We start from the raw sequence: 17,977 nt of genomic DNA on the forward strand, positions 1-17,977 counted from the left end.
TGGCTGATTAAAGGTGGGATCATAGATATTTCATCTTTTATGGTTCAGTCTCTATCATGGAAGACAGTTGTTGAACTTACACATATGACCACATATGTGTTCAATTTTCTAAGGAAGAACACTTTATAAACATAAGGTTACTTGCAATGGTGATTTTTCAAGCAGAGCTCTCAGAAGGAATTTCATTGCTCTTTGACCATTACAGGTCAAATGGATCTCTAGCAAAGACCTGAGGCCCTCAAGGACTGGAGTCGAAGTTCAGAACAGAGGGTCATTTGATTTAAGGACATTAGTTTGTAACAAGAAAGGAGATTAAAACAGCACAAAAAGGAAAGCCTTGTTCAGAAACATCATGTGGGCAGAAAAAGTGGGAGATTATTCATCATAATGACTTACTTAACCACAAGGGAAAACATGGGTTAGAATGACATTGTTTTCATCACACTTTTCCCCTGAGTAATTCAAGAGACTAACTACCTCAGTCTTATGTAATGGATGGCAATTCTGTTCACATTATTTTGCTTTGTTCCTGAACCATAGCAGATATTAGTAATTAAGAGTTGCTAAAGATGACCAACTTATCCTCCTCTCAAAAGTGATCCTCCCCCAGATCATATGAACTCATGAATACTAAAGGACCAGCTCATTTGATTGATTTTAACCATCGTAGTTATCTACTCATTTCTCATTCGGCTAATTTCCTTATTTTATCTCCGATTGCTCCATCTGTTCAATTCTAAACACTGCTTGTTCTATCATTTTTATGGAAGAAACTTATTCTTTTCCTCTTTATACTTAACCATATCACTCCAACTTTTGATTACTTCCTCAACTTCAGAAGCAGGGTGAGACTTCTAAACACAGCATAGAGAATCTGGCGGGATGCGGAGGGGAATACGTGATTCCTGCTCTGCTTCGGTCAATAACTGAGAGCATGAACTTGGAATATTGTTTTACTCTCTGGGCTTCAGTTTCCTCATATACCAATATTAATGGGAAAACTAAGTAATATATAAGACATATGTTGGTTAAAACAACAATATGATTAAGGATGGCACCAAATTTCCACATGCTATGTAAAGACACTACAGTCATGAAAGAGATGGTCTTTTCATATCTGTATTAGTCACTTATATACTCCTGTGTTTACCCATACACACATGTTTCATAATATTTATTTATGGAGCACATGCATATAAATGTACCTATTTTTCTAATATGTTTGTCATTATAGTTTCGCTGTCTTATATTATAATCTTCGTTATAAATGAGAGAGCAGTGGAACAAATGGCAGGAGACCCACATTCTAGGCTCCTCTGAACTACTTAAATCTCTTGAATTTGGACATGTCACAGAGGCTCATTGGGATTCAGTTTTATTGGTAAAAAGAAAAAATCGGGAACATTATCCCTTATATTTCTATAATTGTATGATCTTTGTATTAATGAAGACAGAAACAATGATATTGTGGGGTAACAGTTAAATCCCAAAGTCTTGTGGCTTAAATAACAACAATTTGTGTGTCACACACAGAAAGCTGGATTGCGAGATAGTTGGGAGATGCCTAATGATGCCTGTGGTGTCTCAGCAAACCAAGCTGGAACCCCACTTTCACCATGGCAGGGGGCCATCTCAAGCCACATCGCTCTGCTACCACTTCATTGACCAGAACAAGACTCATGGTCTAACCCAGTGGTCGGCAAACTCATTAGTCAACAGAGCCAATTATCAACAGTACAACAATTGAAATTTCTTTTGAGAGCCAAAATTTTTAAACTTAAACTTCTTCTAACACCACTTCTTCAAAATAGACTCACCCAGGCCATGGTATTTTGTGGAAGAGCCACACTCAAGGGGCCAAAGAGCCGCATGTGGCTTGCGAGCTGCAGTTTGCCGACCACTGGTTTAACCTAATTGAAAGGTAGCTAGCTCAATGTGTAGTCATTATTACATCCCTGAAAGACAGCTATAAAATGGACATTGTGGGACACTTAGCATTGTGTCTGCCATTGTGCTAAATCAGAATAGAGCGAGGAGTCCCCCAGTGGAATAGTTTCTTCGGTCCCATCTGTAACGTCATGGCATTTAGAACATGTTTGTCCCTCAGTGCTTTCTGAGAGAGCAGGAGAATTTTCCTCTTAATCGAACGACACTTGACATTGAAGGTTAGTTTATAGATTTCTCGTGGACTATTAACACATCCAGAAGTTTCAAATTCCCAAACTCTTATCCCTCACGTTTAATGGTGAGAAATTTGTGCTTCTTCCGTTGAGTGTTTGGCTAGTAGGAAGAAATGACTGGGGCTTATATGACACATGTGTTGAAACATGGAGGGCTCATAGGTTGTCCGTTGGAATAAGAAATATAAATAGAAAGTGAGAGGAAGAGCTATAAGATTAATTTTACTAACAAGAACTTTCATGTTGATTTAGGTGATTTTGGTATCCTAAGTCATTCTATATTTTTTTAGGCAGGAAGAATAAGCCTTGGAGAAGAGAAAGAGCAAAGAAAAAATGATTATGAAAAATCAAACATCAGAGCATAGAGGTCAATTCAGACAGAGCTTGGGAATGGTACTAAGTAGGAGACATCATCAGCCTTTTAGTTTGCTCTTTCTCTTTATCAAAGTAAGGGGAGCCTTGTCTTGATCGAATGGCTTTCACTGCGGGGCCTGGGTGGTTTATGCAGTGGAGTAGATGATGACAGATAACACCCTTAGGTTAAGGCCTTTGGGATGGCAATGTGCGTAGAAGGATTTTTCCTGGGAGATTTGCTTCTGCCCACTAATTGTGGTCATGAATTTTATGGCTTTGGGAATTCCATGACCACTAGAATGAGTCCCAGTGCTGCACGAACAGTGTTTAGTGTCTGACTCAGCAAAAGCAGCGGCTCTTTGGACTTCCCATGGTGCTTCTGAAACAACCTTTTGTAAGATCAATCTTGACATTAATTTTCACATCCCAAAATGTGTTTTTTTTGCCTCATCCTGCATAATTGGTTTGCAGTAGCAACTGATGATACCCACCTTTTAAAATTCTCTCTAATTTTCAGACCCTACTTTTTTATGTTTATCCTTTTATTGGCCTCTACTTCTCCTTAGCATTACCAGGAAACACCTTTGCTGCCAACTCCTTAAATATTAACATTGTTTGGATTTTTATCCTTGGTCTTCCTTGTTTCTCCTTCAATATGTTTTCTTAAGAGCACTTAAGAAGTATTCAATTGCCACCGCAAACTTTAAAATGATAAATTCTGGGTCATTTCAACCACCCACGTTCTCTGTGCCTACACCAGGGTGTATCCACCTGAAAAAATAAGAGGAATAAGCAGTTGGTGCCATTCCCCATTGATAGTCTACAGGCTGGCCCAAGCCCCTAACACTGTGGGGCTGTCCTTCTATTTGTTATAAACTCTGTCCTCTCTAAATCTCAGCATAAGCCATTTTGGATATTCTATCCCTATTAACAGATGATGCCTCATTTATCTTCACAGATTGTAAATAGAAACCATTGGCCAGCCTGAGTATCAAAAAGGAAGAGGCTGATCAATGTTGTTCAGTGTTATGCAGAGGACAAGGAAGGCAAGATCTCAGTGGTGGATTTAGAAATAATGCCATCATTGGTTAGTTTGCTAAGATTCTCAGCAGAGGAGCTGGGGAAAATCACACTGCAGTGGGTTATCAAAACTGATGGGGATCATGTAAGGGATCCTGGTGTTCCCCAAACCTTTTAACTAAGCATTACTATGAAGGGAAAGGAAGATTTAGGGTAATAGTTGCAGGGTCATGTGGGATTGAGAGAGGGTATTTATGAGATTAGAGAAAATCATCATGTTTTAATGGGGAAAGTGTCAGTAAAGACAAAAATTTGATAACAATTCCTTTGCTCTAGAAACTTCCTCCTGGTTTTCCTATTGCTTATCTGTCCATGTGTTCCTGGTAAAGAGATAAGGTGGTTGAGGCTCACATTTCTGGTTTAGGTGACCGTATGAGTAGTAGTGCCTTTCACTGAATTGTAATAGTGTTTCCCAGACTCTCTGTGGTAAAGGATCAGCTTTCAAAAAAAATCTCATCCACTGTATATGTTTGTGAACTATAATAAAAAACGCTTACTGGAAGCGTGGTCATGCAGGTAGATGTTGCAGCATTGTCAAATTGCTATGAAGGTATTCAGTTGCTTACTTTTAGTTTCTGTATTTACTTCATGGACCAGTTCAGATAATCCCAGACTATCACTGGTTCACAGCTCATGCTCTTAGGTGCACTGGCCGAGAGAACGTATAGGGATTAGCAATGTGGGGGATGCTGATAAATTTCATTTGGACATGGGGAAGTTGAAACCCTGTTGGATATCCAAACAGTGACATTGGATAGGTAATTGGGTAGAGCACATGATAGACACTTTAGGAAAAAGTTAACCCATAAAATACCATGATGTCCATCAATTGTGGAATGAAAAACTACAATGTGGCACATCTGTATCATAGTAAACTATTCAGAAGTAAAGAATGTGAGCATTAAAGCTAAATGTCTCAGTATAGAAAGAGCTCCAAGACATGTTAGTAGGTCAAGAGAAAAATAGGGTATGCTATGACAAAACTACATTTTTATAATATACATGTACATAAGAAGCATTGACAACCTCTGGAAGGACATACATTTATTAACAGTACAGTAGTTACTTTTATGAAGGAAGTATGGGTTAATGGGGACTGTAACAGATTAGATACATATGTTACCTTTTTAAAAAATATGTATTTTTATTGATTTCAGAGATGAAGGGAGAGAGAGATAGAAACCTCAATGATGAGAGAGAATCATTGATCGGCTGCCCCTTGCATGTCCCACACTGGGGATTGAGCCCCCGGGAATTGAACTGTGACCCCCTGATTCCTAGGTTGATACTCAACCACAGAGCCACACCAGCTGGGTCATATGTTACTTTTCAAAGTTAACTTCTCTATTGACTTTATATAGAAATTTTTTATAGTATCTATCTATCTATCTATCTGTATGTATGTATGTATATGTATATATACATGTATAATTTGGTTAAATAAAAATCAGAATCATAAAGTTTTTGCATCATTTAAAGTTGCTTTAAAATATATAGAAATAGAAAAGTAACCAGTGGTATGTTACAGTTTACTTGTGTAGTAATTATGTAATTAAGGAGGCAATTTAACATAGTGGGTGGCAGTCTTTAGTAGCATATAATCACAAGTTCAAGTCCAGGTCTGCCACTTATAAGCTGTATGATCCTGGATAAACTTTTCAACCTCTGGCCTTAGTTTTCTCATCATTAAAATGGAGATAGTAATGATATTTACCTTGTGTTATTGTGAGAATTTATTTTAACTATTATTTATTATCTTAATTATTTACATCATTTTTACATGATATAATGCTTGTAATATGCTTAGCTCAGAGCTTGGAAAAAGTGCATTATATAACATTATAAATGTTATATCCCTCAAACATTTTCTTGTTAGACTCTTTAAATATGTGGAATTACATAAAATATGAAATCAGACAGCACCTATCTCTTTTTCCCCCTTATGTAGTTAGATTATAATAGCAAAGCAAAAGAGCTAGAATATTTTTATTTTCATTTTGTTTGTTTATTTGTTTTGCATGCAGTGCCTTTGAGCAGTAGGTCATAATTGGGTCTTGAGAAAGAACATTGGGAGCCAGAGAAAACTTCGGATTCTCAGTCATAATAGTTGTGTGGTTTGGGGCACATGACCCCTGAAACCCACATGGGCTGATATTCCTTTCCTCCTCGAGCTATTGCAGAGATTGACAGATATAATCTGGAAAGGCCCTTGCAGAACACATGCTCCATAAATGTTACTTCTCTTTCACTTCTCTGCATAGACAGGGCATTTGAAAACATTCTCTGTTTCAAAATTTTACTTTAGATAAACCTATATGATTAAATTATAAAACCTACATCTCAAATATACTTGTAAATTTTTTTCCCCCCAAACCCTGGAAAGTCCTTCCAGAATACTCATTCCATGTAATCAATTAGGCAAACATTTTTATCCTACCCCCTCAACTTGTTTAATTCAAAATACACTGAAATATTTTCTTCTTGACTTCTCATATTGAGAAAAGAAAGAATTTGACAGAAAGAAGGAGGTTTAAAAGTCCTTTTTGAATGATAATGGGAGAAATATATGGTGTGTGGAGAGGTGGGGAACATCCCACATAATGAATCATATGCAGAGTGTACGGCGGAGAATTCAATACCATGCTTCTAAAACCTCAATAGTGCTTACTGTAAGTGATATTTTTGTGGCCTTTTCTTCGCCCAGATATTTGTCATTCTGCAGTTGATTTAGAAAGAGATTCATGGAAAGTCATAATTATTTAAAGAAGGGAACAGGGAAAGTGTTCTTTTGCCATGTCTATAAATCTTTCCTTATGCTCTGCTGAGAACTCCGCTCTGACTGTCTGATTTAACCATGTAACAGGAGTATATTATAATGTCAGGAGTTGTCAGACCCTCGGAACTCTCCATAATGCAAGATCACAGCAGGGACAATTTCATTGTAACATTTGTGACTGCCAAGTATAAATACAATTCAGTCGGCACATTGACATCCCATCAGCGTGTTCTTCTCCATCCTTATACCTTAACTTTGTATTTAAATTTGTAAAGTTAGACAAAGCTAAAATAAGAAAATTAAAATTCATAATAGAATGGCAATGTCAGAAGAAAAACATTAAAAAAGAGAATTTTAAAAACATTACAAAGATATTGAAAACGGTGGTGCACGTGTTGTCAGTTCTGTTTCCATTAGTTTTCTCCAGAGCATAAAAGCATGTCTCAAAACTATTTAAAATAGCAGATATTGAAAAAATCACTGCAACATGAGATTTTAAAACCTCACGGAGAGGCTTGAGAGAAGATTACTTTCTCACGATGAAGTTACCAACTAGGAGCATTTCACTAATTTTTCAGTGTGTTCATCGGCCATAGTATGTGCCACTATGGCTCCCTTAACAGCTATTGCTTTTTAAAATGGAAACAAATGTTAATGCTTGATAAACTCAGATGTAAAAAATGAGTTTATAGATACAGTGTACTCATTTTTTTTAGTGTGATTATGCACATTGAGTACATGCACCTTTTTTTTTTGGTAAAAACATGGAATCAATCATTAAAAATAAAATATAGAAAGGAAGATGGAAATGCATTACTTTCTTTCTGTAAATACCTTACTAAATCCACCTTTGTACTTCTAGGTTAACCTTAGCTTCTTGGTTAGTGATTTGCAAACAACATCCTGATTTTCCCCTCAGAATCAATATTTCCTGATGGTCACGGAGGAAGGAGCTTGCTAGGGGTTATGTACATGCTGAATACACTATAGGGTGTGCCCAGAGAGGAGATAGAATTCTCTTATTCTATTTCATTGTGAATTCTCTCCCCTGTCTGGAAACCAAACATTGTTGCTAGAGTCTGGAGCCGTCCCTCTCCCCACGGTGTATTGGAAGTCTGGACTTCATGTCTGAGCTACAAGACTGCATCTTCATATTCAGCACCACTACCAACACCCGATGAGGGGATGGACAGGTAACTTGGTTGTCCCAATGCCAAAGCAAATATGCTCAGAGAAAGATGCGTTTTCAGTAGACATGAGACACGTACTTTGGTTGATAAATAAAAACCAACTCTTTAAATAAACAAATGATTTACTTAAATCGGACACCAGCTTTCTTGGTCTTGCTATGTTCCCCCAACTTTTGAAATTATAGCATTAGTGTATTCGGCTCTGTTACATGTCATTTTCTGTTTTGCTCACAGCATCTTTTTAGATTAGGTTAATGTCTGGTCAGAGCGAGGGAGGCCTTGCAGAGTCACCCCTGTCCATTAGACTTACCCAGACCCCACCTAACATTTTGTTTCTCACTTTATTCACTCTTTCCAGGCAATCCCACCCCGGCCCATGGCGTCAATGACCATCTCCTGTTACATGCCTGGTTTCGTTCCATCTTCCGCCCAGGGCTCTCCTCTAAGCTCCAGACTGGTATGTTCAGTTGCCCATTTGGTATCTCCATGTGGACATCTTAGAGTGAGTTTAAATTCTACCCATCCTGAATGGAACGTGTTACCTCTCACCGTCTCTCTGCAAACAAAACAAAGTAAGATTGTCTTCTAGCTTTGCGTTTTCAAGGGCAAGCAGCCTGGAACCTGTCATCCCTGAAGGCTTGCTTTTTTCACGTGCCATGTCCAATCAATCCGCCACCAGGTCCCGCTGATTTTACTTTCTAAGGATCTCCCAAGCCAACAACTTCTCCCTGTTTTCATTGCCACCGCCCTAGTTCAAGCTGTCACCCTCCCCACCTGGAGACTGAAAATGCCTCCAAACACTTTCACTCTGTTGCTTTAAAATCAGGGCTGCACTGCACGGTGCAGTAAGTCACTGCTGGAATTATCTGTGGTTGTTGTTGTTTTTTTTTTTGTGTGTGTGTGTGTGTGTGTGTGTTTTTAATAAAATGTAACTTCCCATGCCAGGCTCCTGTTTAAACAACCAAATGGTTTCTCATTGCTCTTAGAATAAGGATCAAAATATTTAACATGGCCTCTCAGCTCTGCCTGGTCTCCCCCATACCTCCCTCTACCACACATCCCTTCCTTGGGGCTTTTCAGCTCATCCCTTCTTCATTAACATTCCCTCCCCACCACCACACACACAGCATCTCATCAATGCCTACTCTTTGTTCAGATCTCAGCAAACTCATTACTTCCTCAAGGAAGTCATCTTGCCCCATCTGTTTTAGGTCAAATCTTCCTCTTACAAACTCTCAGAGCACCCTTGCACTTCCCTTTTCCAGAAAAGTTTTATATTTACATTTGCTTCAGTTGATATTTTATAAACATCTTCCATGCCGGATGATGAACTCCATATAAGCAGGCACTATGTCTGTTTTTGCTAACTATTGTATCCCCAACCCTCAGCATAGCACTTCCACTGGCTTCGGGGTGATTCAGAGTTCTACTTGTTTATGCTCAAGTCCAATGTCTGCCTTAACGGGTAATGCTGGCTGGTTTTCTGCTTCTGTTACTTTAGGACCCTTCATCCCTCTCTGCCTTGTTTGCATTTTTGTGCATCTGTACATTGTCCTGATGAGTAAGCGATACTTTCTTTAAGTGGACAAGAAATTCATTATTATTTTTATTTGTACCATTTGGACCTTACTGTCTGTACCCAGATCAGTTTTTTTTTTTTTTTCTTCTCAGTGCAGCACTAATGAATGGGTTGCAGTAGCCTTTGTTCCCTGGGTGTGCTCATTTTGCATCTGGTTTTCAAGGCTGTACTTTGTCATCAACCATCTGCTTCTTAAGACAGGTCTCCATGTTCTCTAAGGATCTCAACTCCATCTGTTAAAACTTCCTGAGTATTTTGTTCATTGTCAACCAATTAATTTAGTCTCACCCTCTTCCCTGGCCTAATTCTGATGATTGCAGCTTCCTGATAAACTTTGACTCTCAGGTTTCACAATTTCCCCAAGTCCGCTGACCTCCCTCCAGGTCTCAAGGGCACACTTTGTCTTTGGTTTCCAGCCCTTAAAGGAGGTATTTATCTACCTCTGCAGTTTTAGGAATAAAGGACAAGAGTTTGAAGAACTTTCACTAAAAATACTGAACCTCATGAATTCATACATTTCATTTTCATTGGTCTTTTGCTGTTGACATTCCAAAAATTTCGCCTACTTTGCTTTTCAACCACAACAACAGGGAAAGGGACAAATGGACAATCTTTTTTTCTTTTTTCTTTATTGACTATATTACCTATGCTGTACTTTACATCCCTGTGACTATTTTGTGACTACCAATTTGTACTTCTTAACCCCTTCACCCTTTTCACCCAGTCCCCCTCCCCCTAGCAACCATCAGTCTATTCTCTGTGACTATGATCTGTTTTAATTTGACAATCTTTAATATCTGCAAATTGAAGCTTAAAATTAAAATGCTGTAATTCCAAGAGAAAAGTTCTTGTTAGTACTTTTAAATCCTTTGACACTTTTAAATCCTTTGGCCCACTATGCGTGGATGCATAAACAGAAGGAGGTTGCTCCATTAGTGATACAATAGGTCAGATGCTCTGGGCAAGCCTTTTTAGTGGTTACTTAAAACAATATTTTTAAGTGGATGCATCTTTCTCATTAGTGCAAAGAAATATCTTTACAAAGAAAAAAATGGAAGTGTAGTTATTATATTAAACATTAAAGAGTCTTCTGAGAAAAACAGTATATAATTTGCCTTTAGTGCTTTTATCAGGCAGTTGAAAGAACCTACTATGTGCTGTAGGGCTGTAGGGGCTTCAAGATTTAAAGGCTACAGTCTCTGCACTCAGCAGCTTATTCCAAGCAGAATACAGAAATACAGTTAATGCTCAGTAGAGAGTAATACAAAGTTAATTACATACAAAAACAAATTTTGAGCTCAAAAAATAGTAAAATAATCTACTATAAGATCTTTATTTTAAAATGGAAGAAAAGTGGACACAAAGAAGTTTGTGGGAATTGTTTAGGGTTCTGCAGAACTAGAATTTGGAACCCTTCTGTTGCTTTTTTATTTGTTACATCTATGTGCTATAGGGGAAAGTTCATATTCTCTGATCTACTACTACTGGGAGAGATATTTCTAAAAGTCTTTTTAGCACTAGAATATTGCCTTGAGTGAACATTGACATTGGTGATCCAAATTGAGAAAAATAGACTGGAGACCGTCTCTACTCATTGAACTCTATGGACAGCATCAGCCTTACTTGGAAGAAATTTCAGTTTCTACCCAGACCTTCTGAATTATGATCTTTACTTACATTCTTATGCATGTTAACATTTGAAAAGCTTATCTCTAGAATCATTGATTTAGAGCAGTGGTCTTCAAACTTTAATATGCATCAGAGTCATGGGGAGGATTGTAAAGGCAAAGCTTGTTGGGCTCCAGCCTCAGAGGCGAGGCCATAGCATTTGCAAGCACCCTGCTGCTAATCTGGTGGCTATATTTTGAGAACTAGGGGTCAAAATAGTGATTCTCTATTCTGATTGTGCATCCAAATCTCCTGAGTAGCTTTTAAAAAATACCAAGGCCTAGACACCATCTCCTGATAATTAGTTTTGCATGAGGCCAGTCATTTTCTTGAAAACTTCCTCATGATTCTAATATGCCATCTGGATCAGGAGCTGCTTGCTAGAAGGAGAGCCTCCGCATTTCTATGATTTGTGTGGGGTCCCATGAAACTACCACCTTCCTAGTGACTCCAGGATCCTATCTCTGTTCATACAGACTCTGCATGCCTCCAGGCCAGAGCTGTGCAGTGGTTAAAAGTTTATCAGAACTGGGTTCCAAGCTTAGACCTGCTTTTTACTGGCTGTGTGGCCCTGGACAGGTTACCTTATGTCTGAGCTTTAGTACTGTATCTACTAGATGGAAATAGTAACTTAAACCACTGTGGCCTGTCATAGGAAGTTTTAAAGAAAGTATCAAATCACCTGATCATATTAGAAACTCAGTAGTTGATAACTTATAATAAATGTGATACTTCTCATCTCATGGGAGATGAGTATACAGCATTACTTAAAGTCATACCATTCATTTTTTTTCCAAATCTGAAAGTCTATAAAAGAATGTTCAATATTAAAACTATATTGACTGAGTGGAATTCAGTGGCAGGTATAACTCCTGAAGAGGCCCAAACAAGGAAGATTGCTTGAGATATTACAGTTTATTGCTCTCACCATCATTATTAAAAGTCTGCTCAACTTGCACAGTTCTATTCAGCACCCAAGGCAGTCATGCCGTCAGGAAGTTACTTACTGTATGGTGCCATGGATGGTTTGTTATTGAGAACTCCAAGGGATTATAAATTTCTCTCAACACTAACGTGGTTGAGGTCAATGATAGATGTGTCAAGGGACTGACCATTTCCTTGGTTATGTTAGGAACAAATTAAATGTTTTCTATGGAAAACCCTATAATTTCTCTAATGCTGAATATTTAGGTGTGCAGTAAATGTTTTAATCAATTGCTTTGGCAGACCAGTTGGGTTTAGTTAGATCATAAGAGTTCATCACTGTAGTTCACATGCAAATACCTAAATACATGTTCCTAGGGTATGACAGCTGTAAGAAGCCCGGAGAACACTAGTTCAACCCCCCACAGTTCCTAAATCAGGAGCCAGGCGATCCGCCAGAGGTGAGTCACAGCTATTCCCAGAAACAGGCTAGGAACTGTGTTCACCTAGACATACTTTTTTTCTGGTATATTCCCTTTGTTATTGTCATTATGTTGTCACATTCTTGAATTCACCAAGCTTCTGTCGTATATTTAAGATGCTATTTTTTAATATGGTGGCAAGGCTTTTTATAATATAGGTCCTCTTTAACCTTAATTTCATTAGGTTAAAGAGGACCTTTAATGAATTCCAGGAACTTACTTCAAGTTACAGTTATCATTTTTATAGGTATTTGGGGTACCTAATAATTCTTGTGTAATTGTGTGTATGTATGTCCATGTAAATATGTGTCTGTGTTTCTGAGCCTATGTATGTATGTGTGTATGTATGCATATGAGAAGGTTTGTGTGTGTGTGTGAATGTGTATGTGACTGAGTTTGTGTGTGTGTGTGTGTATATATATATATATATATATATATATATAATTTGTGTGTGTGAGAATGTCTCTGTGTGTGTGTGCATGTGAGTGTGTAGGTGTGTGTACAAATGCGAGGGGAGTCCTGGATCCATTCTCCCCGTGAAACTCACTGTGCTCCTCAGCAAAGAGCTAGAGCTTCCCCAGCTGCTCTCCCGGGTCTGGGCTAACAGAAAGTCTGCCACATTCAGGCTGCACACTGTCTAAACTGAAAAATGTTCCCCTTTACCTAGGGTATTTTTGGTATCAAAGACTCTTTAGTCACTTGTAGACTTAACAGTCTTTAAAAATAAAACCATTATTTCTTTTCTGAGTGCTGCAATGTAGTCTCTGTTGGTGCTAAATGAAAACTGAGTTTGGAAGAAACATGCACCAAAAAAAGAAACGTTATATTAGCAGGATGACTTGCTATAGCTGTTTTGAATTGCAATAGATACTATTTTATTCTCCAAGTGTGAAAAGGCTTCGAAGCTCTTGTATACTCCTTTAGAAAGAAAATCACAGAAGCTAAGTGTTTGAAGGACCCTCAGAGCTCCCCATCTCCCCTGGGTCTCAGTTCCTTGCTTCTCTAAAATGAAAGACTTAGGTTATTTTTCTTATGTCCTGCTTCTCATTTGCTTCCCCAAAGAATCACAATTTAGGATATTTTTTTCCATCTTGAACACCCTGGACAGCCAGACCTGCCTGATATGAAATATGTTACTTGTTCTGGATCTTAAATGAAATATCTAGTATGATATTCAATTCTCCAGAAACATTATTATAAACTCACTAGAAGCCTGATGCACGAAGATTCATGCTAGAATGGGCTTTTCTTTCCCTGGCTGCCGGCACCACCTTTCCACTCTGGCCCAGCCCCTTTCCGCTCAGGCCCCTCCTTCCCACGCTGCCAGAGGCCCTGAGAGACCAGGGTTGGGGCAGAACGCCATAGCGAAGATGCAAGCGTCCCACCCCCGTCACTCGGCGGCTGAGTATGCAAATTAACCGCCATCTTTGTTGGGTTAATTTGCATATCACTCCTGATCGACTGGTGCGTAGTGGAGGTACGGTCAATTTACATGTTTGTCTATTATTAGGTAATATTGCTACCCAATAATTTAGGAAGACGGAATAAAGCATGCCTGACACTTCGGAAAGGCATTCACTTATCTAGGCACTAAAATGTTGCTTATTTAGGTTAGAATTATACAACTGGAACATGAAAAAGGTCATTTCTAGAGACACAATAATTATTCTTTTATAAAAGATGATGCCTTGCAATTTAAGGAAGCTTCCCCAAAATGCAAAGTCTGGGGTATTGATAACAAACTTATTGACATTGTCAAGTAGAATATTCCTGTTAAAATACTCCAAGGGTAAAGCATAACATCTTTAACAAAACCGATATCTATCAAGTGAACACATTGTCTAAGCTGATAATTCATGACACCTCCTAGCATATTTTCAGTTTATATGAAGTTTCTACCTGTGTCCCTATCCAATGTGTAGTCAGGGGGAAAATTCACCACTTTTCTCTTTTAAAAACTTATTTTATGTTTATATTATTTATTTATTTTAGACCTAGTTCATGTATATTCAGTTATGGCAATGTCAGTAATAACACTGTGACTTTAGGAGATGGCTAGACGATAACCTCACAGTCCCCACTTGTCCACAAATAGGTGAAACCTATGTTGTACTTATAGCTACAAGAAATGTGACATTTCTGTCTGGAAGAAAAAGAACATCAAAGAAATGGAGAAAAACAGGGTGACAAATTAAAAGCTAAAAGATAACAATAAATAAATATAGAAGACTGGTGGGGAAATAAACCTAAGCATTTCCCCCAAATGCCCTCCCTTCAGCCATCCACTCTGCTTATGTTTTCTGAGGGTAGAGGTTTCTGACCTCTTAGAAAACAACAAGCTGATGCGAAAGGCACAGTGATCCTTTCTCTAGGTCAGGGGCTGGCAAATGTTCTCTTAAAGGAACACATAACAAATATTTTAGGCCTCGTGGGTCAAGAGATGAAATCAAGGCTATCATGTAGGCCCTTATATAGCCATTTAAATGGTACCCATTAAAAATGTAAAAAAGCATTTTTTTTTTTGCTTGCGTGCTATACAGGAACAGGTGGTGAGTGGGATTAAACTTTCATTAAGGAATTGGAATTTCAAAATTCTGTTTTATATCAGATATACCATCAATGTTTCATAAAAATTAAATTAGTTAGGACAGAGCTTTAAAACATTTGAATGCCATTTGCCTCCTCAACTCCATTGCTATTTTCCATTTAAAGTACTATTTTAAGAAAAGGATGGTCAGCTTTCAAATTGGAGAAATTTTCCTCATGGGAAATTTCTATTGTTTTATCTCAGAGTCAATAAGTCACAAATCAGAAGCTGAACACAGAACTAATAGTAGAGATGTAAACAGAAATAATAAGAATGGTAGAGGATGCTCAAAGAACTGGATTCAATGTCAATACTTTATAATTGGATACTCTGATACAAGATTTCTTTTTTTAAAATTCATTTTATTTTTTTAATCCTCTCCTAAGGATATTTTTCCATTGATTTTTAGAGAGAGTGGAAGAGAGTGGGGAAGATAGAGATATCAGTGTGAGAGAAACACATCAATTGGTTGCCTCCTGCATGAGCCCTTACCAGGGCCCAGGCCAGGGAGGAGCCTGCAACTGAGGTATATGCCTTTGACCAGAATTGGACCTGGGACCCTTTGGTCTGCAGTCCTACGCTCTATCCCCTGAGCCAAACCAGCTAGGGCTGATATGAGATTTCATAATTAATATTTATTTCATTCTAAAAGTTTGAGAAGAGCTATTTCACATTCAATTGTTGTAAACTTGCTTGAAAACCTTATCTAATGATTGAGGTATGTGTTACTGGAGGGAGAATGGTATGTTTGCACCTGTTCATTCAACTGGGGCAAAAAGGTAGGTACATTCTCTTTAAGATTGGAACATATGGCAAGCAAAGAGTGTCTCGGCCCATCCTTTTCTGTGCTTTCATCTTAGAAGAAACAGAACTTAGCAAGATATTTTTCTCCATTGGCATTTGCGGAATTATGTAGTTTGTCTTAATTAAGGAAATGAAAAGAAACTCGATATTTTTGTTTGAATCCATGTAGGTGGTAAAAATATGTAAACAAGACAGGAAATGATGATACACAGGAAGAGCACAACCTTTTCAAGCAAACAGGAAGCTACAAAACATCATATGTTCTAATTTGGGGGGTGGAATGTGATGTGCCAAGCGACTCACGTTTTTGAAAAGCCAACCATCAACTCATTAACCAGTGTCTGCGAGCAGATGTTGGATTAAGCTGTGGTGCTCTTTGGTGTGTTCAGGGAAGTGAAGATAGATATGAGTTTTTCAAACAGAAAGTAGCTATCTAGGATAAAAAATGACTTCTTCCCTCAAATCTTACTTGCCATATTATGTTACATTAGAGGAGGAAACAGTACGTTAACTGTGCAATGAGACAGGAATACAAAAGTGTAAAGGAGAACACACTTTCTCAGCTTAGATACATGCTATCATCTTAGACACGGGTAGCCATTCTGAAATGATGGCCGGATTGTTTTATGCAAACCAGTTGCTTGTGAATTGAAAGAAACTTTTCAAAAAACAACTCCAAAGTCTCCTGAGAGATGTTTTGCTATTTTAAATAGAGACAAGAGACAAGGTAATGCAGAGTGAGTGACTCAGTACTGGGTGCCTTTTTGTCAACTGTGATGCCTGGGCCTCTTGTTAATGTGAGTACCCACATTTTAGGGCTGCTGATGCTTTTCTTTTTCCTTTAAAAAAAAAAAAAAATATATATATGTGTATATATATATATATATATATATATATATATATATATATACACACACACACACACACACACACTAGAGGAGGCCCAGTGCATGAATTCGTGGACTAGTGGGGGTCCCTCAGCCTGGCCTGTGGGATGGGGCTGAAACCAGCTCTCTGACATCCCCCGAGGGGTCCTGGATTGTGAGAAGGTGCAGGCCAGGCTAAGGAACCCCACCGGTGCACGATTGGGGCTGGGGAGGGACATGGGAGGTTGGCCAGCTGGGGAGGGACTGCAGGAGGGCTCCAGGGTGTGTCCAGCCCGTCTCAGTCCCGATCGGCTGGATGCCAGCAGCAAGCTAACCTACCGGTTGGAGCATCTGTCCCCTGGTGGTCAGTGCACATCATAGCGAGGGGTTGAGCGGCCTTAGCATATCATTAGCATATTACACTTTGATTGATTGAATGGCTGACCAGTCGACTGAGCACTTAGCATATTAGGCTTTTATTATATAGGATAATATTGATTACAGAGAGAAGGGAGAGGGAGAGAGATAGAAACATCAGTGATGAGAGAGAATCATTGATTGGCTGCCTCCTGCACACCCCCTACTGGGGATGGAGCCCACAACCTGGGCATGTGCCCTGACCAGGAATCGACCTGTGACCTTCTGGTTCATAGGTCAATGCTCAACCACTGAGCTATGCTAGCCGGGTGCTGATGCTTTTCAGTGCTGTACATGGCTCTTGACAATGGTGCATATAGATGATGAGCTTCTAGATCTTCATTAAAATCATTGTAGTTTATTTCTCAAGAGGGAGTTTAATACAAATATTTCTAGAGTGGATAGACTGCATATTTGATTTATTTTGGTGAGAAAGTATCGTTTCAAGGTGAGAAAAATTAAGAAGGACAGATAACTATTAATGGAAAAGATAAACTGTTGAAAATATACAGAGATGGTGAAGTCACTTTTTGTTTTTAATAGGATTTGTACTTACTCTCTGCTGTGGAGTCTTTCTTATATGTACACTGATCAATTTTTCAAAAATGATTTCAACACACTCTGTGATTAAATTATCAACATCATTTAATCTATAAACTTTTAGTTGGTTCATATTTAAATGATTCCAGAAAGATAATCTCTAATTTTATTCTTTTAAAAATTTTGCCCAGAGAAGGAAATCTCACAAAATCATTTGCGTTCAACTATCATCTTCCTTAAACATCAGTTGCAGTTGTGTTCCCTGGGGACTGACTCAAACTGAGAGTACATGCAGGACTTCTTTAGGTATTGTTCTCCAGACAGACAGCCATGGAAGAGAAGGGAATAAAAGAAAAGGGAGAAGAGGAGAGGGTGGCAAGGCAAGAGAAAATGAGTTGGGAGTGAGAGTGAAGAAAAGAGGGGGAGGGAATGGAGGGGCATTGAGGGAGAGGTTTGGGCAGAGAGAGAAGTTGGAGCTGGGATGCTGCCTCAGTAACAGAGTTATCTCATATTTCAGCGAGGGTGTTGGA

The sequence above is a fragment of the Eptesicus fuscus genome, chromosome 10 (genome assembly GCF_027574615.1).
Source record: "Eptesicus fuscus isolate TK198812 chromosome 10, DD_ASM_mEF_20220401, whole genome shotgun sequence".
Taxonomy (NCBI): Eukaryota; Metazoa; Chordata; class Mammalia; order Chiroptera; family Vespertilionidae; genus Eptesicus; species Eptesicus fuscus.